The following is a 24,988-nucleotide window of genomic DNA, read 5'->3' as shown; positions in this document are numbered from 1 at the left end:
GGAGAGATAATCTCTTGTTTTGCTTGCTTTGGCTGCTTTTGTCCTGACCTCCTTCCACTGAGTACAGCCCACAAGAGTTGACCACTGTGCTCATTTTCCTTCTACCCTTTTCCAGAGACTAGAAAAATCCCATTTCAAACACTACTGAATTTGTACCCTGTGATTCATATGTGTGGTAATATAGCCAAAGTCATTTTTCTTCAACAGAGTTTATTAATTTATTCATCCAAAGACTATCTTAACTACATCAGTATGAATAATAAAAGGAAAATAATAAATGACATGAGCAGTAACACACTGTGCCTGGAATGCCTATCCTTCTATAAAGATAAATGCCTGTTGTTGTCTCTAACACACCTGGGCACAAAGATTAAGTTCCCCAAAGAAGATACATTTAATGAAAGCAAACTATCATTAAGATCAGTTTTTTCCCCCTTAAACATATTAGGTTTTTTTTCCCCTTTCTTGTAGATTAAAAAAAAATAATAAAAAGGTTTTTAGGCAGATATGGTCCTGATGTGATACTTGGAAGGCAGGGAGAAAGGAAGGAAAGTGGAGACTTCATCTGTAAACTGGTTTGATGCTATGTGGAAGCAAAGAATGTCCCAACCTGCTAGGCCACAGCTGACTTCCGAAGAGAGGTCTTGAGGTGCAGAAGACTTAACACTACCAATGTAGTGAGCAACCTTCCATGCTTCTTAAGAAATGATTACATATGAGTAGGAACTATAATTAAACTAATTGTACGCCTCCATCAGCGTAGCCACGGCCACTTGACATTCCTACCTAGACAGTAAGTGTCCTTGTTACCAGAGCCCAGGTGAAGTGTGGAGGGAATCTGTGACCCCTCTTGAGACATCCATACACTTCACTTAAGCATGCTCCAGTTGACAATAAAAATCACACTCTGCCTTGTAATACGATATTCAAGAGGTGCAAACAGAATGAGTCTTTGCAATTTTGAGAGGGCTAATGCCCTGTGCTTCCTCCACACAAATAAAAGATGGAGAGGATTAAAGTCTGGGAGATTACTAGCCTGGTCCGAGCCTGTCTGACAGGCTGGAACCTGAGAACCTGACTGCATCAAAATGTAAAACAAATGCTGTTTGTCACCTGTAAAGAGAAGGACTCAGATGTAATTTCTAGGCTTGAATAATAGGGGACAAAGAAAACAGTACACTGGGGAGCGCCAGGTCTCTCATTTACGTCATGGCTAACAAAAAAGAGATGTAAGAGGAGGAGATCCTGAGAATGAACGCTTCTCTAGGAAGTTCATCCAGGAAATCACTAACCTATGGGACTTCAGAACCTTGAAGCCTGGTCTGAAGATTAGTTTATTTAGCTTTGAATACCTATGAGTATCTTAACTCTTGAAATGAAGTCAATGGACAGACAGAACTTTCTTCCTTGTTCCGTTATTCTCTCATGGCTGATTGATTTACTTGAAGGTTTCTAAGAATTCTGTACTTCAGCTCCATTTTAGAACTGACAGATGCATTCAACTCTCAGAAAGGAAGTCTGCATCATGTTCACAATGTGGGTTGGGAGAGGGGAGAAGAAGAGACTCCTGAAAAGAGGCACACTTTGCTTCTCGCCCTTCCATGTGTGCTCCCCGCCACCACCACCACCGCCCCCCCAAGGGTGAATTCTCATTTCTGTGCAAATGTGCTTCTCTGCTTTTTTACTAGCAAAGGGAAATTGAGGATTTACTGTGCTAGGCACTGTACTAAATGCTTTATATGTTTTACCTCATTTAACTTGACCCTTATTATCTTACTCTTTTAACTTTGGCAGATCCTGGCATGCAAAAGAACCAGTCTTGGAAAAACCATGAAAGGAGTTGGGCAGCCCTCTCCTCTCCAGTACTCACCCTGCTACTGCCTGGGCTTCCTGTCAGGGCATCCCACTGTGGTGGCTCTTCTGGAAACAGTTCTTTGTTCCAGAAGTTTGGTCATGCCTGCCCTGACTTCAGTTAAATCATCCCTGGTTCCAAGTCCCTGAGGTCTGTCCCAGGTGGGCTTGAGGTAATCTCAGGGCATAACAAGGTATGCTGTCAGCTGTTGCTGAGGGCTCTCTGGACCCACTTCACCAGCGAATGCAGCCCTTAAACAGCATCTCCAGTGTCCTGCTGCAAGGGACAGCACCCTGTGGGAATCTGAAGTACCACAGCTTTAACAAGGGGTAGAGAGACTCCTGACAGCCCCGGTGTCAGTACTTTGTAGACGCCTAATTCATCCATATGCATTTATGAGGAAGGTTCTAGACCTTTCTGATGCAGTCATATACGTGGCCCTGCAGTGGATGGAAATCACAGTGTTTCCTGAGAGAAGAGCGCCACCATCAGGAATATAGTATAGAGGCGCATGGAAGGGCGAAGTCCCAAGAGCTGGCTTCTAATTTCAACGCTCTGTAAGAGTAAGCAGGCCATTTATCCCCACCCCTGCCCTCTGTTTTCCCAATTTCAAAATACAATAATAACCCATTCTTGGTTTTATGTCACATAAACTAGCTAGTGTGAGCTAATCAAGGTGACTACTCTGACAATTTAAAAGTATATAAATGTAAGCTATTGATGTGATTAAAATTACAGACCCTGGTTATGCCTAATAGACTACTTACAAGAATTAAAATGTCCAGATACATATGGCATAGAAAAATCACAAAAGGGGATGGGGGATTTTCCTTTATGACCTGGGCCTCTCGAGATGCTTTCTGAGGAACAGAATACACACTCTGTGCCCTGTCTACTTCATTATTGTCTGTTTACCTGAATTACAGCAGCATGACTGATTGGGAAGAGACATAATGTTATTTAACTGTAAATTTGTTGCACAACCTATTGAACACGAAGTCAAAGTAAGTTATGATTGAACAATAGAAATAAATAGCTATAAGTACAATGGCAATGTGAAAATCAAAATAAAGCAGGCTATTATTTTGTTCTGACATTAATTGTATAATAATACCTATATTTAATGCTGTGACTCAATTTTGTGTGTCAAGCCAGAAAAACAATTGATATAAAATATCTGAATCAGTAGTGACTGCTTTTCATTGTCACCAGCTTCTTCTATCTAGGAATCTTTACAAATAAATTTTGATGCTGCAAACATGCCCAGGGTCATAGGTTAGACAATGGTTATCCATAGCAAATGGGTTGGAATGCATTCAGAAAAGGTCTAGCCGCTTGAATGTAAAAAATGTTACTCTAAAGATCACAATTCTTTGTCCCTCCAACTCTGAGACTTTAAAGTGCCACCAGACTGAGCACTAATTTAAGATAGAGGAGGACTGGCTTAAGGTCTGGGGAGGGCACAGAGGAGTGTAGGGCTGAGAAGATGAATAGAGTAGAGGTACCTAAAGGACATCTGACAGGAATGTGTTTGGGAGGTTTGTGGGTAATAGAAGACTTTAAAGGGGAGAGTGGAAGGCAGCTAGGTAAAACAAAACCTGGTTCTGTGTGGCCATGGTGTTGGACATGGAAAGAAACAAAATAGGGCAACGGGTAATCTCCTATATTTGGTAAAGGGATTGTTCTTCTAGCTAAACTAGTAAAATCTACCCACGTTGGATGAGATTTGTTATCTCAAAATGTTACTCCAAGGGGCATGATGAAATCTAGGGTCTGGAAATCTAATCAAGGTGTGTGTAGCTGGAATGTGGGAAGGTGGTTGAGGCTTTATCAATGGTGTTGATAAACCTGAAGAGAAAACAAGTGTAAAATAATGTGATCTGCTGAAATCCATGCAAGTGTCGGGCAGAGAGGGGAGTAGACAAAAAAAAGAACATGTCACTGTGTCCTCAGCCCTGTCCAGAGGAAGAAGTGGTCAGGGTAACACTATAGCTTTTTGCCCTACTTGGGAGCTAAGTATATCTCCACTATGGGCACTGACTATATAGCATGCATATGTCTCTGACTATACAGTGTGATGACATGAGATCTTCCATGTACCACCTTCTCTGGTTCCATGATGCTCCTGACTCAAAAATGCTTCGCAAATCTACTCTCCTGCAGGAAAGAATGTGCAGGTAATCAAGAAAACCAAATACCCAGGTCTGCTTAGTGGTAATATATCCCACTGAAAATTAATAAACTACATTGGCAATCTGCATTATGCATTAATTTCCTCCAAGAATTTTTTCTGTCCCTCTAACAGTTGTCCAAATTATGTCCAATTAAGGAAACATGGGCAAAATCAACTTTCTCAATCTGCAGAACTGAGAAGGTGATCCTGGGCTGAGGTAGAAAACAAAAGGAGGACACCTGGGTGTCTTGGAGGTTTAACGTCTGCCTTTGGCTCAGGTCGTGATTCCAGGGTGCTGGGATCCAGTCTTGCATCAGGCTCCCTGCAGGGGGCCTGCTTCTCCCTCTGCCTATGTCTCTGCCTCTCTCTGTGTCTCTTGTGAATGAAGAAGAAAGAAAGAAAGAAAAAGAAAGAAAGAAAGAAAGAAAGAAAGAAAGAAAGAAAGAAAGAAAGAAAGAAGGAAGGAAGGAAGGAAGGAAGGAAGGAAGGAAGGAAGGAAGGAAGGAAGGAAGGGGAAGGTATATAGAAAAGTATAGTTATTACATATACTGACACGAGAAAAAAATAGAAATGAAAACCAAGTAGAGAATAATAGAATTGTAATGGACCCATGTATATAGAATAATATATACAACAAATTATTTTAAAAAATATTTTATTTATTTATTCATGAGAGACACACAGAAAGAGAGTCAGAGACACCGGCAGAGGAGAGGCAGGCTCCTTGCAGGGAGCCCGATGTGGGACTTGATTCCCAGACCCCAGGATCAAGCCTGAGCCAAAGGCAGATGCTCAACTGCTGAGCCACCCAGGTGTCCCTACAACAAAATTATATACTGATAAAGAACAACAGAAATTGAGTTTTTCCAGTATACCTGGAACATCTCATTTTTTCCTCATTGAGACTTGGAGCACTGTTAAGTAGTTGTTTATGTCACAAGGCAGGTGTGTGACAGAGCTGGGATTCAGACCTGGTTATTAGGCCCTAATACCCATGCTCTTGACCCCTGCATGGCATGCTGTCTCAGAGCATCATAGTCCTCAGGAAAATGAATAATGTTCTTTAGTGGCTGATGCTGGGAAAACTTCCTTATTACATTTAGAAAAAAAAAATCAAGCTGGATTACTGCATTCCTATATTACACTATAAACCAAAGTGGAATATAAATGGATTAAAGACCCAAGTATGAAAGGTAAGTACATCAAAGAAAAGGAAATGTAGGGAAAGTATCTTTGTGACCTAGGAGTGGAAAAAGATTTCTTAAGAGACTAAAAGCCCAAACTGTAACTGACTCCATTGAAAATGATATAGGGGATTGGACCACTATAAAATTAAGGATTTTTGCTTTATGAGATATACCACTGGCCAAGTCAAAAGACTGCGAATTAATAGGGAAAAGCAAAACCCAAAAGGATAAAGAAGAAATCCAAATAAAAAATGGACAAAGGATATAAATATAGAATGAGAAGCCTTAAGGGTTAATAAGCATATAAAAGAATGCCCAAACTCCCTCGCAATGGGAGAAATTCATATTAAAACACAATAATATACAGTTTGATATGTATTAGAATGATCAAAATTAGAAAGGTAGATAATACCAAGTATAGGTGAAGAACTTAGGAGATGGAAATATGTATCAACACTGTGATTTTGAGGACGCAACTTAGCAGTGCTTAGTAAAGAGAGGATGCATTCATTCCACAACTCATGATTCTGGGCCAGAGAAATTTCCTCAAATCCATTCGGGGGTATGCAAGAGGATGTTTCTTACCATCTTTGTGAAGGAGAGAGGGCTACCCTAGATGTCCATCATTAGGGGATACAGAAGTAAAAGAATATGCATACCATAAAATATAATTAAAGGAACAAATGAGATTGATAGAAAATTATTTGGAATAGACATTAAAAACAATGCTGAATGGAAAGAAGGAAATAATAATATTTAGAGCAAAATATCATTTTTGTGAATTAAAAATAGCTATACAAGTTTGTTCATAGGTATAGACTAAACACTTTATAGTGAGTTTATGTGGAGCAGATGGAGGTGGGGTATTGATTGGGGTTAAGAGGAGGGGAGAGAAACTCAGACAAGCAGGGTAGACAAGTGATAGAGCTGTGAACTGAGAGTTACTGTTCACTCAACTCTTTGCACTCAGTCCAAAAAGAAGAAGAAATAAAACCAAACCCTTACGGTAGGATTCTAATGGAAATACATCACAGACAACTTCACCAGCTAGAGGACATGCAAAATATTTGAAGCAATAGTTGTTTTAGAGGAATTCAAGCTATTTTCAAAAGTTGTACTCTCTTAAAAGCAGAGTAACAGATGAATTATTAATTCATAGACAATTTTATCCTTCAGAAATTGGAGGGTTAATGAGAAGACTTATTACTCTGGACCAATGAAGCAATGTTAAAGCGATGGAAAGCTTGATAGAAAGTGCTAGTTGGTGTCCATAAGAGTCAGAAAAAGAACTGCTGGATAGAATCACTTCTAATCTTCCAGATGTACTCATCTCCAGATTCCCAGGAGACACCCTAGGAGCTTCGGATGCCACAGGCCTATGGAGGAAGCAGACACTTTCCCAATTTTAAAGCAAGCTGTGCCACAGACTACCTTTCCCAAGATTTGGGGCCACGAATTTCTGAAAGCTTAGAGGAAAGAATGATATGGTCCAATGACCAGAGTCTAAGAAAAAAAGATGGCTAAGGGAGAAGCGAGGCATTCCACAATAAAATGTTGAATGTAAAACTGAAAATCTAATATAGATGGGTTAAAATGCAATGCAGGAAGTGAGAATGTAAAGGAAGGCATGTGGCTGATGAGACAGGAATGATACAAGGAGAGAAGCACATAATCAAAACCCAATACAAAGAGGATTGGTTTAAGAATAGTGTCAGGAGGGGTTAAATCTGAGAATGAGCTCAAGCTTGAGAAAAATGCAGAGGACAATAAAAGGAATTGTTAACGTATGTTTAGAGTAAATGCAAGGAATGATTCACATCCCCCTTGGGGCAGATATTATAGTATTAGCAGATGATAGTAAGAGAACAGAAACTGTTAGCATTCTGTTTGCTCCCACCTTCCCTATCAGCGAGAATCATCTTCAAACCAAGCCACAAAACAACAGATTAAGAAGAAACCGAAGCCTGAGAGAGGTGATAAAACTCAAAGGGAGCATCTAGCTGCTTTATATAGGCTCATATCTTCAGGCCCAAATGAATCTTATCCAAGTTCACTGAGGGAGCTGGAAGATATGACCGTAGAACTTTCCTGGTGCTCTCGGAGCAAGCCTGGAAGACGTGGGAGCGCAGAGGAGGAAGCCTAGACAGCAGCCTGATTTTAAAGAGTGGTGGGGAGTTGGTGGGGCGGGGAGGATGTACATTTTAAAAATAGCAAAATAGTGAATTTCAAGTTGCTGGATAAATCATTAAATAGATGGCTTACAGAAACTCGAGAAAAAGAATGAGAACGGGGTAATTGCTAGGGACTAAAAAGGACTCATTAATAACAGCTTGTGCTATATTCACCTCCTTTCCTCTGAAAGATTCACCGTAGGAGGTGAGGGACGATGCAATTGCTTTCAAATGTTCACCAGGTGATTCTGCAGTTCAGCCAGGTGTGGGAACATTGCTAAATAGGCATGAAGACCCCTCCAAAGCCAAAGATCCAATTACAGTATGATTTTTTTTTTCAATGACATCACTGCATCTATGGCTTCTTGTTTTATTTCCATTTCTTCTGCTTTAATTTTTCTTAGAACTTTCTAACATCTTCGACAAAAGAGGAACATGACGCCATGGAGTCCTGAATCTTTGTTCTTACAACTACTGGAGACATCATCGCCCTTCTCTGTTTGACTTTAGAGCCGTCTGCATAATTACAACCTGTAATTTATTTCTGCAGAAAAACTCTGAGATGTTTTTGCATTTCCACAGCTAAAACTTTTCTTTAGAACTTCAGAATCTTTCACTGCACGTACTTAACATTTTCTACCCTCCACTGGTATTTTTCTTTCTTTTTCTGTCATGTTGGCCCAGGTTAAATAGCCCTCTGGTTTCACTCACTCAAGCAAGTTCTTCCACCCTTTATTAAATACATGTCTGTGCCCGTGTCAGCCATTTTTCTTCCCTAACTCCTGTTCTTTGAGTTCTTAATGTCTCAGAAAGAAAGAAAGAAAGTCTTTCTACTTTTCTTCCAAACCGAATTCCACCCAGGAAGTTTTTATGGAGCATACTCTGTTCCCAATACCAAATCCAAAGTGTGTAAGACACATTCTGTCTTCGAATGCTTCAGTATCACCAAAGAAGTCCAAACACATCTGAAACTCCTAGGGAACTATCAAGACTAATTATGATTAAGTAGTAAAATATGTGCTTCCCTCCTCCTCCCCTACACCATGACTAACATTTAGCAGGTACTCAATACTTTTGTTTTATCAATGAATAAGTAAATAGATGAACATGTGTTGGCCCAAGTTCAGTATTATAGGAGGCTGAGAAAGAATCACAGTGGAGTAGAGGTGCAAAGCAGCCATATGATTATTACTCAAATAAATGTAATACTTAGACTTTTAGTCTAGGGAAAGAGAAACTTTTCCCCCAGAAGTATCTTGTGTTTATTGTTAATAGAATGAAAGTCTCTTATGTGTACACTAAGCAGAGCTTCCCAATAAAGGATAATATCCACATCAATTTTAGAAATAATCCCAACAAACACTTTCTGTATTATTGTCCTAATATAGACTATAAGATGGATAAAATACTAAGATACACAATTTTTCAATTTTCTTGCTTGGATATTTTTGCCAAACCATCCCAAGATAGACCTGAGCAGTATTATAAAGTTGTTTTCACTGTATTATTATTTTTTTAGTAATATAAAGTTTGATAAAGATTCCACTGTCAAGGGACAGCAGGAGAAAGGGGAGAAGGAGGAATTTCCAGGCATTGGGCAAGAAGGGGCAGCTGTGCAAACTCAAGGGCTCTTGATTTCCTACTGTCTCTTTGAAATTTCTAGGTAAGCATGCAAGTTATTCAGAAGAAAATCGGCATCTTCACCCACATCAAGTTCTCAGGATTGTTCAGTCACAATCATCTCCTCAATATGAAGAGAGCAATCACTTACTCTACATAGTTGAAGCAATGTGCAAAGATTCAGGATAAAGGATTTAATTGATCATTTCAAAAATCTTAATTCTTGACACAGGATCATTTGCTGATCATTATTAAATTCCTAAAGGCTGAACAGAATCACTTCAGACTTACCATTTTTGCTTAGTTTTCATTTCTGCTACTATCTTTGCAATCTGCTCTAATTTTTGTTTTAAAGAAAAAGCATGCGTCATGGTTTAAAGATTCCTCTATCGTACAAAATGAATTACCTGCAAAAGATGGGGAAAAATCCTACATAATTAGAAAAAAAATTGGCAAAGCCCTAGTCTCTTAACTAAAACTAGCTACATCATTTGGGGGCCTAGTGTAAAATGAATATGTGCAGCCTGTTGTTCATAGATTATGAAGATTTTCAAGAGATCAACAGCAGAATATTACCTAACTCTAGAGATTTTTTTTATGTGTGAGGATCTGTGCAACTGCCCAGCCTTCATGTCCATGAAGTAGGCCTGCTCTGAAGGTATCATGGAAGGGAAGCTCTTGGCCAGTGGGAAGGATGAGATGCATCAAGCTGAGAAGTATCTTCCCAAGAATGTTAAACAAGGACCTATTCTATATCAGAGATGTCTCCTTTTCTTTGGATCCTGATCACACAAATCTATCATTTCTTAGTGATGTTCTCAGTGATTATTCTCTGGATTTTTTTTCCCATTTTAAAAGTTCTCACTTTACCGCCTCCCACTCTATCCCAGGACATTAACAACCTCTAACTCTCTGTAGCCCACCTTCCTTCCCATTCCAAATTCACAGCCCATCAAATCCTACATAAGCTTTACCTCCAGAGTGTTCTGGAAAGGGCCCTGCCCAGTTCTAATATTCTTTTTGCAGGGGGAGGGGATGGTAAAATCCTTATAATCTCTGTAATAAACCCTCTTAATTCTCATAGTACTAGAGGGTAATTAATTGCATGAAAGAAAGAGCCCTTATCAGAAAATAAAGTCCTACTCTTTGGGCAATCTCAGCTTCCTCATCTGTTAGACAGGGATACTATCTTCCTTATTGATCTCATGGAGATAACACAAGAAGCAAATGAGAGTGTTTATTAAAATGCTTTGTAACCTCTAAAGTGTTTTACATACATAAGATATTATTTTGGTGATTTTCATGATGGGTTTGTTTCTGTAATGCCAGCAAATTGTAGGCAGCTACGAATTTGGAGTGAAAAGAACACTGAGCTATAAATCAGTGCATCTGGCTTTAATTCCAGAGGCTAATGACGTGCTGAGGGATGTTGGGCAAATGAGTCCACCTCTCCAGGCCCCAGTCTTCTCATCCGTGAAACAAGAGGTTTCGATCCTATCACCCAGAATCTTAACCATTCTAACGTAATTGTATTCAATTTACTTCCTTGACAAAATGTTTATTGGGTTCTTTCTATATAGTACCAAGTAATAACCTAGAGTCCTTGGGATACAAAGACACGCTATTTCTTTAAGGAGTTTACTAGATACCCAGCATGTTCCAGAAAGCATGTTTTACCTTATGGAACAAAGATGAGTAAGATCTGGTTTGTATCTCAAGGAGCTCAGCAGGGGGATAGCCAAGTAGACTGGAAATGACAATATTCTGTGACACATTTGTTCTATAGAGGCTTATGCATATGCTGCAAGGGCAGAAAAGAAGTGTACCTTGCCTAGTGCAAGGCTGGGGATGTGTTCAAGGAAAGCATTCTGGATAAACTTAACAAGTGTTGCTCTTACCTGGGAGCACATCGGTACTTTTTGCATATGTTCCTGTGGTACTCTTAATTTCTTTCACTTATAGTTCGTGGAACACCTTACTCCCAAGTGGTGGCACAAGCTGGACATATTAATGGTTTAAAGGAATCTGTAGGATCAGACAATGCTAGTCTAGACAAATCCTTATTCGACTGTCTGACACAAAATCTGCTTTGAAGGTAAGGGGATTCTGTTGATTCTCACCTCAATATATTTTTGGGAGACTTTTAAAAACCAGAAAGATGAAAAATTGATTTTTTCCCTCTGTATGATGTAGCCACTGGAGGAGGGTGCCCTTTCTACTATAATAGTGTACTTCTGAATTACATGGTAAAATGCAGACTGGTTTCACAAGAACCATGAAACTAGACTAATCGGCAGTCACAAGTAACAAGTCAGTGGCATGGCAAAGGGATGGCTCATGGCTGGAAAGCTCTGAACATACTTTAGGTGATGCAGAATAAGGGGGTGAGTGAACCCCAAGGTTATGGAAGGGTCAAAGAGCCTGAAGGGTAATTTGATGCCAAGATGGAGACTAAATGCTGCCTGTGTGTGGAGCCCCAAATGCTTACTCTTGTATCGTGTGTGTGTATGTGTGTGTGTGTGTGTGTGTGTGTGTGTGTGAAATATTTCAGTGACAGTGATACACAGGTAGATCAAAGCAAACATTCTGCTTTCCAATAGGTATTCACCAGCCTAATAAAATCCTGCAGAAGTAAATAAAAATTACTTCATTCTGTGAGTGGCATAGATCTGACTTAAAATTGTGAAGTTAATTATCTTAAAAATAGAGTCCTTTAGGGTCACCAACTACCATATGAAACCCATTTACAAGACTCCCTATAATCCAGGACATGAGAAACCACAAAAATCTGAACTAAATATCCAGCCAGCAAAGATAATCCATGACTGTACAGCACAAAGAAAAGCTCTACTATGTTTCTTTTTCCCTCCTTCACACATGGTTTAAATATTCACTCCTCCATGTTCACTTGATGTAAGATTCTGTTATCATTATGAGGGAAACCTATAATATGCCGACCCTACAAAGAGTTCTAAGCTCAATTACAAATACCATCTTTATATAGACACAAAATCCAAGGCTTTTATGGATATCTGTGTAATGAGAGCAAATGGGGTAGAGTTTGGCAGCTGTTAAGACTATTCATCTAAAAATTTCCCACATCTATTTTAGTCTTATGAAAGAGCTTACTACTCCATAAAAAATCATTTTCTTTTAAAACAGTTGGCTTTGGTTGTGTTTCCTCAGCAATATGCATACACCTGGGAGGCAGGAAGTTTGACATTGGGATGCTATGTTCACAAACACATCCAGCAGATGACATCATACGCCTCTTTAAATGAAGTCTCTGATCTCTGCAAATCAATGTTTTCTCTTGTTTCTCCCTACGTTTCACTTCTTTTAATATTCTTGAGATAGACTAGCAACCAAACGTACTCACAGAGCTACATTTAGCAATTTTAGAATTAAAACCACGTAAAGAATGGAAATAATTGCTTCCACTTTCCAAGGCAATGGCTCCTACCTTAAAGCTCCTGGTGGGCAGCATAACTGCAGAAATCTCTGCCCGTGGAACCTTTTTATTTCATCAGCTATATCCTCATTTCTTAAACCTAAGTTTCTGCTGTAGCTTCCACTCTCCTCTCTCTCTTGCCCAGTACTCTACCCCTCACTCAGCTCTAGGCACAGTTGACAAATACTGTCCCCCCCCCAGGACCTAACCCGAGGACATTCTTTCTTGGTTTTCTGAAAACCCACTACTCCCAGCCCAAAGGAGATGATCCTGGCTAACCTCTCAGGATGAATAGGCACAGTGGAAAAATAAAAAAAAAAATAAAAAAATAAAAACTATAGCCAGCTAGGATTAAGAGATTAATCACTGATACAACTCCTCCAAGGGAATCTCATCAAAAGCACTGTTTTCAAAAATATATTTAATTTCACATAAGTGGGGGACAGGGGTGGGGGAAGGAACAAAGTGACACAACAGAGAATAATGGCTTAATGACCATTGTTCCCAACACCAATAGCCCTGTTTCCAGTTCAACTCTGTATTTTATTCCAAAAAATAATATTCATCTTTGAAAAATAACAAATAGAATTATTTCACTTATTTTGGAGAGAAAACCAGGAAGATGAACCAAGAATGTACATAAAAAACCTGCTCTTAGCATTAACTCAATGTAAAATTAGTGAAATTTAATAAAAATACTAATGGCTAACAAGGTTTAAAATAAATAGTTTCTAATAAAATATGATAGTCATGAAGTGTATAGTAAAAATAGAAAGAGAAAGGCCCAGAATATACTTTTATAATTGTTAGAGACAAATCATTATAGAAATTTAGCAAGATTGGATATTGCATAGGCTTTAACATAAGAGCAGAGATTTTTATTTTTAGAAATATTAAAAATATTGTGGGAAAATATAAAGGAGTATTTTGGGGGACAATCTAGAGATACCTTTCTCTTTCAATGCATTAGGGTTACAGAAAGTAAAGTAAAAAATGATTTAGAGGAAAGGCCACTTGTGACATGGCCTCAGGCTAATAAGTACCATAAAAAACATGATTAAAAGTTATAAAAATACAATAAAAATAGAAACAAAAAGAATAGTATTTTGGGAAGTGCTCATAAAAGCGATGGTGGAGGGGAACCTGGACAAAAATAGCACTTTGTAGGGAGGGGAGAGCCATATTTTGAACAAGATTAAGCTCTCTCATGAAGGCAATATTATTTCAGTGCAATCAAGTGCATCACTAATGCACAAAATCTAACTTTATGAGATGCAGCAAAGCAGAGGAGAAAGTTGCCTTTGAATGATTACTCTGAAAGTCTAATCAAAGACATTCTCTTGTGTTATCAAACACAGATGTGCAAACCAAGAGCCTAGAGATGGTTTCTTATTGAAAAAGATTGGCAATAAGATTGAGTACCTTGAATTGAATTCATCTCCTCATCATACGAAATCCTACATATACCTGGGAGGCTCTTCAAAGTCTACATGCACGGAATAATGTTCAACACATGTTTGCCTGTGATGTGCTTTTAACCTACACCCAAATCTTCATAAGCCAATCCAGAAACCCAGGGCTTTCTGCTAAACAGCGGCATACAAAGACTACTGACCTAACTCAAGAAACATTTAGATGTTGGAATAGAGCTGAGGGAGAGGCAGCTGAACCACCACAAATCATGGCTGCTTAGGATTTACTTGGGCACATTTTGGTGCATTTTTACTATGTTTACACTCTGGGTAAAAGAACTCTAACAGGCCTGTGCTCCATCAAGTGACATAATCAAATAAAATACTGTGGAGCAAAATATCACATTTACCTTTATCCTTTTCCTTAAAAAAAAAAAAGTCTCTTTCCATTTTACCTAAAATATTTCTTTCATAACACTTTATGACTGGGAAGATGTCAGGTATCTGAATGCTACCTTCTCATAATTAAACCTCATTTCATTTCGAAGTTTAATTATATCTTCAATTCTTATCGCTGTAAAATGCTAATGGATGAAAATCTTAAATACAAATGAATAATTAATACAGGCATATTTCTTTTAAAAATTGTTTAAGTTTTTTTTTTTTTTTTTTTTTCAAATCCTGTGTTGTAGTAATAGTTGGGACATGCAGGGAAAGTAGACTTTTCTTCACTATCTGCTTTGAGAAAAAAAAATAATGCAACAAGAAACATGAATTTGGTTGCTATTTATGATCTAACTGTGGTGGGCCTCTCACAAGCCAGCAGAATTTGGACAGGCAGTCTATGAAATAATTGTTCTTGATGTTTCCTTCTCACCTTTCTTGGATTCTAGCTTGAAGATTTAGTTGTAGCACCTACAACACATTTCCAATTCCCCAGACCAACCAACCGTCAGTCGAACAGTATAAGAGCAAAGCTAAAGAGATTACTGATTCTCTCATTTCCTGCAGCTTCTTTCCAGATATCTTCTTCTATCTTTCTGCCCCAAAGTGAAGGCATCATTATTAACAAAGGACAGAATACAGGGATGTGTAGGAGAGGCCAGTTGTTCAGGAAATAGCTATCATTTGGCAAATGGCATAATAAACACATTATGATCTTTGATGCAGTGGGTAATGAGCCAGTATATACACAATATCAAAGGCAAAATTATTCTCTCTGTATTTTTTCTTATTTTACCTGAACTTCCCTTTATCATTTGTTTATATTTTCCAGGATTCAGCATGTCACTTTGTAACATCATCTAAGAATTATTACTATTATTATTATTCTTTGCTGTTAACTATTTTGTATCTATCCTACTCTGAGATAAAAAATAAAAATCTTCCTCATCAGTTAAGTGACAATATTCAAAGCCAAGATTCAGTGCTATGAGAATTAATGGGCATGCCCATCTCTCGAAACTAGGGTTGATTCTGAAAGATTAAAATTGCCAACCTCCTCTCTGTGATTTTCAGTGTTGAGAAGTCACTGTTTTTAAAAAGAGAATAAGCAAATTCATCATTTAGTGTCTGAATGGCAAACCGGTATGTGAGATAACCATGGTCCATGTCACATTCTTTGCTCATCTACCAGGCATGTCTTTTCCATCTTCATGTAAGGGTTCATGCTTGGTGACTCTGTTTCCTAGCCACCTCTGTGCTGTGTCTTGCCCATCCTAGTCTTGCCCATTTGAGAGTCTTACTGCTTCACCCAAACTTGGGAGCTATGGCATGTCTTCGTAACTTCACATCTCTTGTGACCATATTACTTTCGTACAGAAGAGTATACTTTTTGTGGGTTGGTGAAACATTTAAAATAAGAGGACAAGAATGGTAAAACCATCTCTAATTAGTTATTCAATAATAATAATAAGGGGGAGTGTTTTATGCACAGCAATGGAGATGAGCTGCTTGTGTCTCTCTTCAAGAATGACACCTGTCATTCTGTTTCATGGAGCACGGATGTAGCCGACAGACTCTACTGTTTACATTTTTAGGGTCCTTCTCAGGTTTTAATTTGAGGAAAACTCTTCTGAGGTAACCATCAGTCAGTGACTGAACACAGTAGGGTTCCAGAGCCTGTTTCTGCCCAGTGTAAAACTCCTGGAGCAGGCAATCTTTGCTCTGGAGCTCATGTTGGGTTGGCCAAGACTTTGTCAGACTTGTGGTGTGGTAATGGCTTTCCCTGCTAAATCCTGCCCCATCTCCTCCCATTTTTCTTTCATAGGTATTACCCCCTTAATTAACCTTTTGCACTCCTACTCTGTCTTAGCTACTTCTGGGAGGATCCGACTGGTAACCTCTGATTATCATTTCCTATCCCTGAAAAGCTTCCTTAGTTTATCTTAGACTGAGTTCCCAAGTTCTCCCTGTATCACCAGGCAATAGGCTTAGTAACAAATATTATTTTATATAAGGAGATAGAGACAAGTAACTCAAATGTTAGTAGTATTTGGCAGGGCATCAAATGAGATGGAATTATCCTGAGTTTGACAAGAATATCTGTCATTAATCCTACTAATTTTATGCTGTTTGTACAAAGGGCTGCATGTAAAATACCCCTAGGATTCCTTCTTACCCACTTTCCCTCTTCTATTGTGGCTTTTTACTTCAAATTATTATATAGGTTGGCCTTAACTATGTTTGCTTAATAATAAATTACAGATTATAATTAACCAGGCTGCGTAGCCACTCTAAGTAATTGATTAATTCATTCAGAGATTTTTTATTTTTTTAAAGCACAATTTTCAGTGGTTCACTGGTAATCTTGAGTTGGACACTTTGTAATATTCTACAGAGATTAGCCATAGAATCTATATATGATTTCATGTTTTGGTTGATATTATTTCATAATTTCACATTTATAATTTCATATTTCATAGTGCACAAAATTTCAGATTTGAACGACAAAATGGCATCATTACAAAGTGATAATTACAACAATTTAAAGAGAGGTAACCAGTACCCTTCACAGCAGGAGGAAAAATCAAAACCTCTCTCGACCAATTTGGAAAAGTGTTCTTGAAAAAGGAGTATGAAATTTAATGGAAATAAGTGGAGGGCAAGGGACTTTAGGAAGAAAACCCAAGTGGAGGGCAAGGGACTTTAGGAAGAAAACCCGAGAGCAGAACTACAAGATGGAAATGTATTCCCCGTATTGGGCCACAGTAGAACAAGACACAGGAGTCACAGAAGGCCCCTCACTGAGTATTAGCCATCAGGATAATGGTGCTATTTAAAAAGGAAGCAAGACACCAGAATGCATGAACTGAAATAACATGGACGAGAGCTTTGAAGTCATCAGTCATTCCTCATTGATCAGGCCCTTGCTATGTAGAGAGAGAAAATGTGGAGATCAAGAGCGTGTGGGTATGATCAGAGAAATGACAACTCAGGTCTTTGGAGACAGTTATCTGGAGAAGAAATACCTGTGGGGCGACAAAGTTTACAAAATTTCTTACAAAAAAGGTGACCCTATGACAGATGGTGTCTGCACTTAAAACGAAGCTAACAAAAGCTTGTACTGGATCACTGGGGATTTTAGGCAGAGAACTTCAATGCCTCGAAAGCCAGGCACATAACCAGCGGAGTAAGCCAGGGGAAACTCAAAGTCTTCTTGGAATCTGTTTCACTGTCCTCCTTTTAATGGAGCAGAATTATTTCCCTTTCTTCTTAACTCTGCAACAAGTGAAATGACTGCAGTCACAGTGCAAAACACCACCGGACACAGCCTCGGCTGCAGGGAGACAACGGGGCAAAGTAGAGACGGTATCGCCGAGCATGTGCGTCAATTACGTGAGGCAAGCCATACTGTCAGATGGAACATGGCTCCAGGGGACCAGATGGTTTCATGTTCGAGGAGAAGCCAGGCATCTGCATTTATGTTATTAATTTTTTAATGCAAGAAACCTATTTCATAAATTTTGAAAAAGATTTTGTCAAAATAGCACCTGCAAATAATTCATAGTTTTAAAAGTTAAAATGTACTAAAAGCCCTGCTTGCTCTGAGGCCTACTCCCCTGAGGCAATCATGTTGAAATCTTCTAACGAATACCCACACTTCTAGAAAATGAGCTTACAAAATTATTTCTTGGTTGATGAACTTTAGTCATTATTTGGTGTCCTGTGATAGTAGATAAAGATTCATCTGTCTGTGTTCCTCACCCTCCTATATACTCCCATACATCTAATACAATTATGCCACAGTTTGTCTTAAGTACTATTTAATGCTTATATTATTATAACCCGTTAAACACTGCTTAGTCGTGAGCCAGTGTCCTAACCATCATTTCTTCTTTCCTATTTATTTTCCCCACCCTCCTGGAATTAATGGTTGCCTCTTTTAAAACTTGGTATAGCTTTTTATATTGTTACCAATTCTTTCTGGTCACTCTGATGCTACCATTGCATCCAAAAATTTGTTAGTTCTGCTTCTTTCCTGGGACTTATTCCTTCCGAAGCATGAGTATCACTATCACTGTCTCCCACACGTTGCTGTCTCCTGGTTTGGTTGCTGCTGGGCCTGGCTACTCAGCTGCCAGGGGGGCTTCCTTTCCACAGCTTTTGTTCTCCTCTGGATAGGATCCTTGCTTCCTGGACCTGACCGACATCTTTCATTTTCCTGATTTACACCCCTTTATCTGGTGGAGTATATCTTCCAGTAAACCCTGAGAATGGATACATGGAGATAAACTGCCTGATTCCTCATGTCTGATAATGTTTGTAGTTTACCCCTACATTTGATTGATAGTTGGCCAAATAATGCATCCTAAGCTGAAAACTGCTTTTACAGAATTCTGAAAACATTTCACCACCAGTTTCTAGTTTCCAGGACTGCTGTTGAGAAGCCCAATGCCATTTTTATTCCTGATCCTTAAAAAAAAAAAAAAAAAAAAAAAAAAAAAACATTTTTTTTTCCTTTTTAGACAATTTTAGGATTCCTTTCTTTATTCTTAGTGTTCTGGAATTGTGTGAGGTTAGGCCTTCATTGTGTTGGGCATCTTTTTTTTTTTTTTTTTTTTTGACTCCCTTTTCCCTGTTCTCTTTCTTTGAAATTTCTACTCCATTAGAGGCAGGGGATCTTGGCCCGATCTTCTAATAACTTTCATTTTACTATCGTCCATGTTTTGTCCTTTTTTTCTTTCTAGGATAGTTCCTCAGCTTTATGTCCCAATCCTACTAATAAATTTTCTTAATGACTTATTATTCTTCTATAATTGCATCTAGTTCTTGTCTCAAAAAAAATGTCTTTACTTTCTGATAACATTATAATTATATGGTGACTTCCTTCTTAATTCATCTGTTAATTTATTTTTTACTTCCTCTTATTTTTTTAATTTCACTGTCTTTCCCGTGGGAGGCTCTCCTCAACTATCTGGTGATCCGTGGTTGTTCTCTAATGTGTTAATGTGTTACTAAAAGACCACAAAGACTTTCTATGGAATGGGTGGATCTTGATTAATGCACCTTACTGTAACATAATGGGGTGGTGAGCCAGGTTTGTGTTGTGTCATTTCCCATTCTTAGAATTTCTAGCTCTTTTCTCTATGACTGTTCAGTTTTTCCAGAGAATTCTTTGAAGAAAATATACTGAGGCTAGAAATCCCAGATTTTTATTTCATTCCCCAGTTTTGGTCCTACTCCCCTTCTCACTGTACTCAGTTTCTCTGAACCTGGGGTTCAAATCCTCCAGGTTCCTGAGGAGATGGAGGGAGGAGTGACATTTTGCAGCATGAAATTGGGGAGAGGAAAGTCTAACTTCATACAGAGCCTTCAACCAAACCATTTGTTTTCAGCTCTGTGCTGACGTGGGCTCTCATTTGTGGTTAATATCTTTAAGAGCTGTGGTTTGGAAATATATTAGAAATTGTTCCTTTGGAATATGGAAAGTCAAGCAGTTGTTAAGTACTATAAAGGGCAGAAGGAAGAGGTAAAAGATAAAATCTTAATTACTCAACTTTTTTTTTTTTTTTTTTTAAAGTAGGCTCCATGATGTGGGGCTTGAACTCATGAGATCAAGACCTGAGCTGAGGTCAGGAGTCAGGTGCTCAACCAACTGAGCCATCTAGGCACCACAATTACTCAACTTTTGGTTGAAAGCTTTTGAGATAAAGTTCCTGAATTTAGAATACCTTCTTTATTCTTATTCTTTGGCACTCTTCCCTCTCCCAACCATACACACATACACTTTTACATGTAGTTCAAGTAGCTTAAGTGAGTGTACAATGCCCTTCGCTTTTTAAATAAAGACCCAAATGCTGCTGCAGAAGACCATAATGGCAACACCACAGAAACAGAACTGTTGGTTCCCAAAACATGCCACACTGAGTGGGGACCAGAAATGCACATTTGTCAGCTGAGATATTAAAGACTCTATTCAGTATTTCTTAGGAATACCCGTAGAGAAAGTCTAAAGTCAGACATAAAATCAAGGACCATCTGGCACAGGTGTGGTTTGTGAGTGCTCAGTCTATAGTCGCACCAAGGAGATGTCCCAAGTCGATAGCGTGTGAGTTGCCCATAGTCTGTGCAGAACGAGAACACAGCGTAGAAATTGTTTCACTGATCCTATGGTTCTCCCTCCAGTTTCATGTCTGTTTACCTCTCTCCTACCTTCAGAGTATCACTGGTAGGTCCTCATTTAATATATTTCTGTGTGTCTTATTTATTCCGTATCAACATGCCCCTATTTCTGTTTCTTTGACAGTTCCACAGCTTTTGGTCTCTGTGGTCTCCTCTGTGTTACAACACAAAACGAAAACTAACTAACACATTTCCCACCTCCAACGCTCTGATTTCTCACCATCTCCCATGTTAAAAAATATAGTAGGCCCAGTGGCAACACCATTAAAAGATCAAACACCGTATATCCGCTGGAGACTCTAATTTCTTAAATGTTCTTTCCCTAACCCCCTACCACTTTTCCGCTGCCACAAAGAAAATAGCCTCCTTGCTGTTGGCGCTACTCTTCCTCATTTAAAAGAGAAGAAAAGAAAGTTCATGGCTTTCAACTTCAATTTCCTTTTTCTTCCATGTATATAGTATATTAAAACATCCTGTATTATATGGAGCTGGAGCAGGTGTGAGGAGTCGGGTCAGGCCTGGGGGGGCTGGGGGGCGGGGGGCCATTTAAGGAGAGAAAGAGGAGATACTGGGGCGGTCAGGAAGGCAGGGGGCAGAGGGACAGATAAGAAAACATACGTTAGGAGGCTGAGACGCAAGCATGCTGTTCTCCACAGCTGTGAGCCAGGCCGGGGTGGCTGGACTGTGCTTTTGTAAGGAATGTGTCAGACGCTTTGTAGTTACTTCTTAATTTTACAGATGGTCAGAGAAAGTGCTTATATTACTTGCCTAAAGTTAGCACTGAAGGCTGATTAATACAAGATGTCCTGACACAGGACCTATGTGTAAGGCAGAAGAAACAATTGAAGGAATACAAGTGTCCCTGTAGGATCCGAAGTTAAATGTTTGAAGCAAAGAGAGCAAACCATGTCTGAAGGCAAATTGGTTAAAATAAATCATGTCAGAACCATGAAAGTAAAGAATCTAAACAGCTCTCTAACTCCACTCTAAGGCTGGCTTTCTAAGAGTCACACCATTTTATCCCCTTCATGCTTAGAGCACATGTTATTGGCTATCAGCAGAGAGCTGGGGAAGGTGCCAGAGATAAGGCTGAGCATGAAGCTGATTCATTGAGGGCAATTAGGAGATATTTGACAGGAAAGCTCTCCTGTGAGGGGCTTGCGGAAGAGGGAGCTTTATCTACTTGGTCATTTGGCATCGCCTTCATTAGCAACAACTGAGGTAATAGAGGGAACTGAAATGACCTTAGTCATAATGACAATATTTATTATAAATAGACTTTAGACACACATATTTAGCACTGGGGAAAGGCCTGATAGAAATGAATTTGGGAAGTTTCTTTCCTAATGAAAAGCCAGATAAAAGAAAAGAGATTTAGTCATTCTGTGTTGCCAAATTGGTAAAAGCTTTTGAGGACAAAGTAATAATATAGATATTGCCTGGGTAACAGACAAAAGAGATTCCAGAGAAGATTGTGAAAAGCAATTTTCTGTTAAATGAATCCTGTTTTCCTACTGACTTACATTATAAAATCAAAGATGCGTGGTGATGAGAAAAAATGTTGGCACCTGGCTGGAATAAGGCTCAAAGAACATAGTAACTCATGCAAAATGACATGTTTTGGGTACAACTTTTTAGGTCAAAAATAGTTCTAATACTGAATATTAACATTTTACTTATAATACCATGCTGCAATCAAAGCAAATCACAAAATAAAACACCAACAGTGAAATCAGAGCACATTCCCAGAAATCCTCTGGTAATACAGATGTACTTGTTGCCTTGCCTCATATTGTTCCCATTTAGAGTCTTGCGATCTCCAAAGTTCTAGTAATTTGTCCAAGCTTTTCACCAGCCTTATAGCACCTGAAGAGTTTAAACTTCATATCCAAGGTAATTTTAAAAATAAAGAAGTGAGGCCTCTATTTTGTCTCAACTTTTAAGTGCTTCATGTTGGTTTAGTTGGTTTTTGGGATATTTTTGAAGGTGTTAACTTTAGAGATGTGTTACTCTAGTAAAGGCATCAGATTCATGTCCTGTTCTTCATTCTCTTTCTGTATGAACTACTTACAAATTCTTGGGGCTATTTAATCTCATGGGAAAATAAACTTTTAGAGAAGGAATATTAATCTGTTTTGTTCACTTAAATGTCCCTCATGCAGATGAGTGCCTGGCCTAGCAAACGCACTCAGTAAATATTCATTAAATGTACTAATGCATACATTTTTCAATTCTCCCTCTCATTTATTTCTTCTTTCCTTTAATCATAAAAAAAGATAAAAACAAAACAAAATTTTCTGTCAGACACTGTGCTAGAGGCTGGGGACTAAAGAACCAGTGACTAAAACAGACAATCCCTTGCCTAGATATGGAACAGAGAATATTTTTTTAAGATTATTTTAAAATTACAGAACCAATGTGACAAGTGTCACATGGGTGAAGGATAATGTCCTTGGAGAGTATTCAGGAGGGGGAATAACTAGTTCATGGTGTTCTAGTTTCTATTTGGAAACCTCTAACAACATTAACTCTTCACTTACAGGAAAAGGAAGATGTACGTCAGGACACATATAGTTGTTTCAAAGCTCATGTTTATAGTTAGTAAGGATGTATCTTCCCATTTATTGTCCCCATTAATTGCTTCATTTCTGCCACCTTCTCACTCTTCCTCCAAGGCACAGCCCTTTGACCTCTTGAATTACTGTTACAGTGTCCTTGCTTTCTCTTGTCTGGGTCAAATGTTTCCAGTTTTTTCAATTATTCCTCATATGAAATTGGTTTGAGCTGTTTCATCATCAATGCTGGTTAGTGTCCTTCATATATATCTTCTCAAAATAAAGTTTCAGGTACAGTGCCCTAATTCTGTGGTTGGTGACTCTACTACCACAAAAAACTTACCTTCTTCAATGGTAAAATGGATTAACACTTGCTTTAAGGTATCTCTTAGATGATAAAATGACATTCAAAGTAAAGAATATCCTGTATTAGTATAAATTATTATTGTGTCAAAAAATGCTTCAAGTTTGATTTCAGTGCATCAGCTTGAAACAGTGCTCAATAAACTTCAAGTTAATTCTATAAATATTACATATTGGTAGAAGCTACCAGTGATAAATAACTATTTAGGGTAGTAAATATTTCACTGGCCCATTAGTTACATTTTATCCTTCACCCTCAAATTTCTGGATTCTTTCCAGACTTGTTTTCCAAGGAACACCTGTTCAATTTATTATGGTGTTCCTTCTTATGCAATATGCGTTGTCCTCTGGGACATAAAACTCACTACAATTCAACAAAGAAAGGTTACTTAAAAGTTAAGTCTTTAGAATTCTATTCCCACTTGAATAGGTTGCTTATGGCCACTTCCTTATTAAAGACAAATTCCATGGCAAAATCATTATATTAGTAAACATCTTTTCAGAATTCTTGTGAATTAACCAGGAATAATCATCATTAACTGATTTGTAACATGTCAATACTGAGACACAAAGTAATGAAATGGATTACCTAGAGTAGGTTGCTTAATCTAGAAAGTTGCAGCTAGTTAATTACTACATCATATATCGCCAGAACTAAATGTGATATAAATATACTGATGTTTTCCCATGGTAATATTTTCCATGTATCTGGAGTTTAACAATTTAACTGGAAATGAAAATGATATAAAAAGAATAGGAGCAGATGACAAAGTCGAAACAACAACAAAATGAACTAAAATATCTATAACCGCATATTGCCAAGAGAGTTTTGAGGTTAAGACCATGATAATTCCATAAAGGTCTTCTTTATATCTCTGGGTAACACTGTTAAAGTGTAATGAGAAACTTTACAATCTTTAACCATCATGTCTAATATGCCACAAAATTCTTCACAGAGCCTTTTGTTATCTGAAAAGTGTAATGCTAATTTGACAATTATATCCAAAATAAATGAACGACAATGTGATAAGCCAGCTATTCTTGACATAGGCACTCATTAATTTCATTTATAAAGTTGTTAATGCATGTCACAGACACCAACACAAAAAATAGCTACCATTAACCCGAAAGTAATAGTGGGGAATTTTTAAGTGACTATACTATAAAACTTGGGAGAGAGTGAATGAAATATTTATGTAAACAAACAAAGTCTTTGAGTAATATTAGTACTCTCATCAGAGTGAACTCTTTTTATCTCCAACAACCAAAAAGTCAGAGGATAGAGCAAATCAACTTTGGAATTTCAGCTTTAACAAAACTCTATGTAATAAATGATTTGCAGTCTATGAAAACATTAAGTGATGCCAAAACATTTTTCCAAACGCACATGCTTTCTAAAAGATATAACTATCACATTGGAATTGAGACAAAGCTAAGAAATATGTTCCCAATACATCTATGAACATTCACTCAGGAACTTAAAATACATGGAAGCATAAAAAAGATGCAAGGATGCCAAAATTGGGAATCATGTTCCGAGTCAGCAAATTATTATTGCATATTACATTAAATGAGCCTCA

General features: G+C 38.2%; 1 protein-coding gene across 4 annotated transcripts in view; it reads right to left on the bottom strand.

Moving 5' to 3' along the window:
* PARD3B (par-3 family cell polarity regulator beta) overlaps positions 1 to 24,988 on the bottom strand; it is a 980,882-nt gene that overhangs the window by 234,395 nt on the left and 721,499 nt on the right. The window lies entirely within an intron of this gene.

Source organism: Canis lupus, chromosome 37 (assembly GCF_011100685.1).
Source record: "Canis lupus familiaris isolate Mischka breed German Shepherd chromosome 37, alternate assembly UU_Cfam_GSD_1.0, whole genome shotgun sequence".
Classification (NCBI taxonomy): Eukaryota; Metazoa; Chordata; class Mammalia; order Carnivora; family Canidae; genus Canis; species Canis lupus.
The sequence above is the reverse complement of the archived record's forward strand: the minus strand, read 5'-3'. Positions and strand labels throughout refer to the sequence as shown.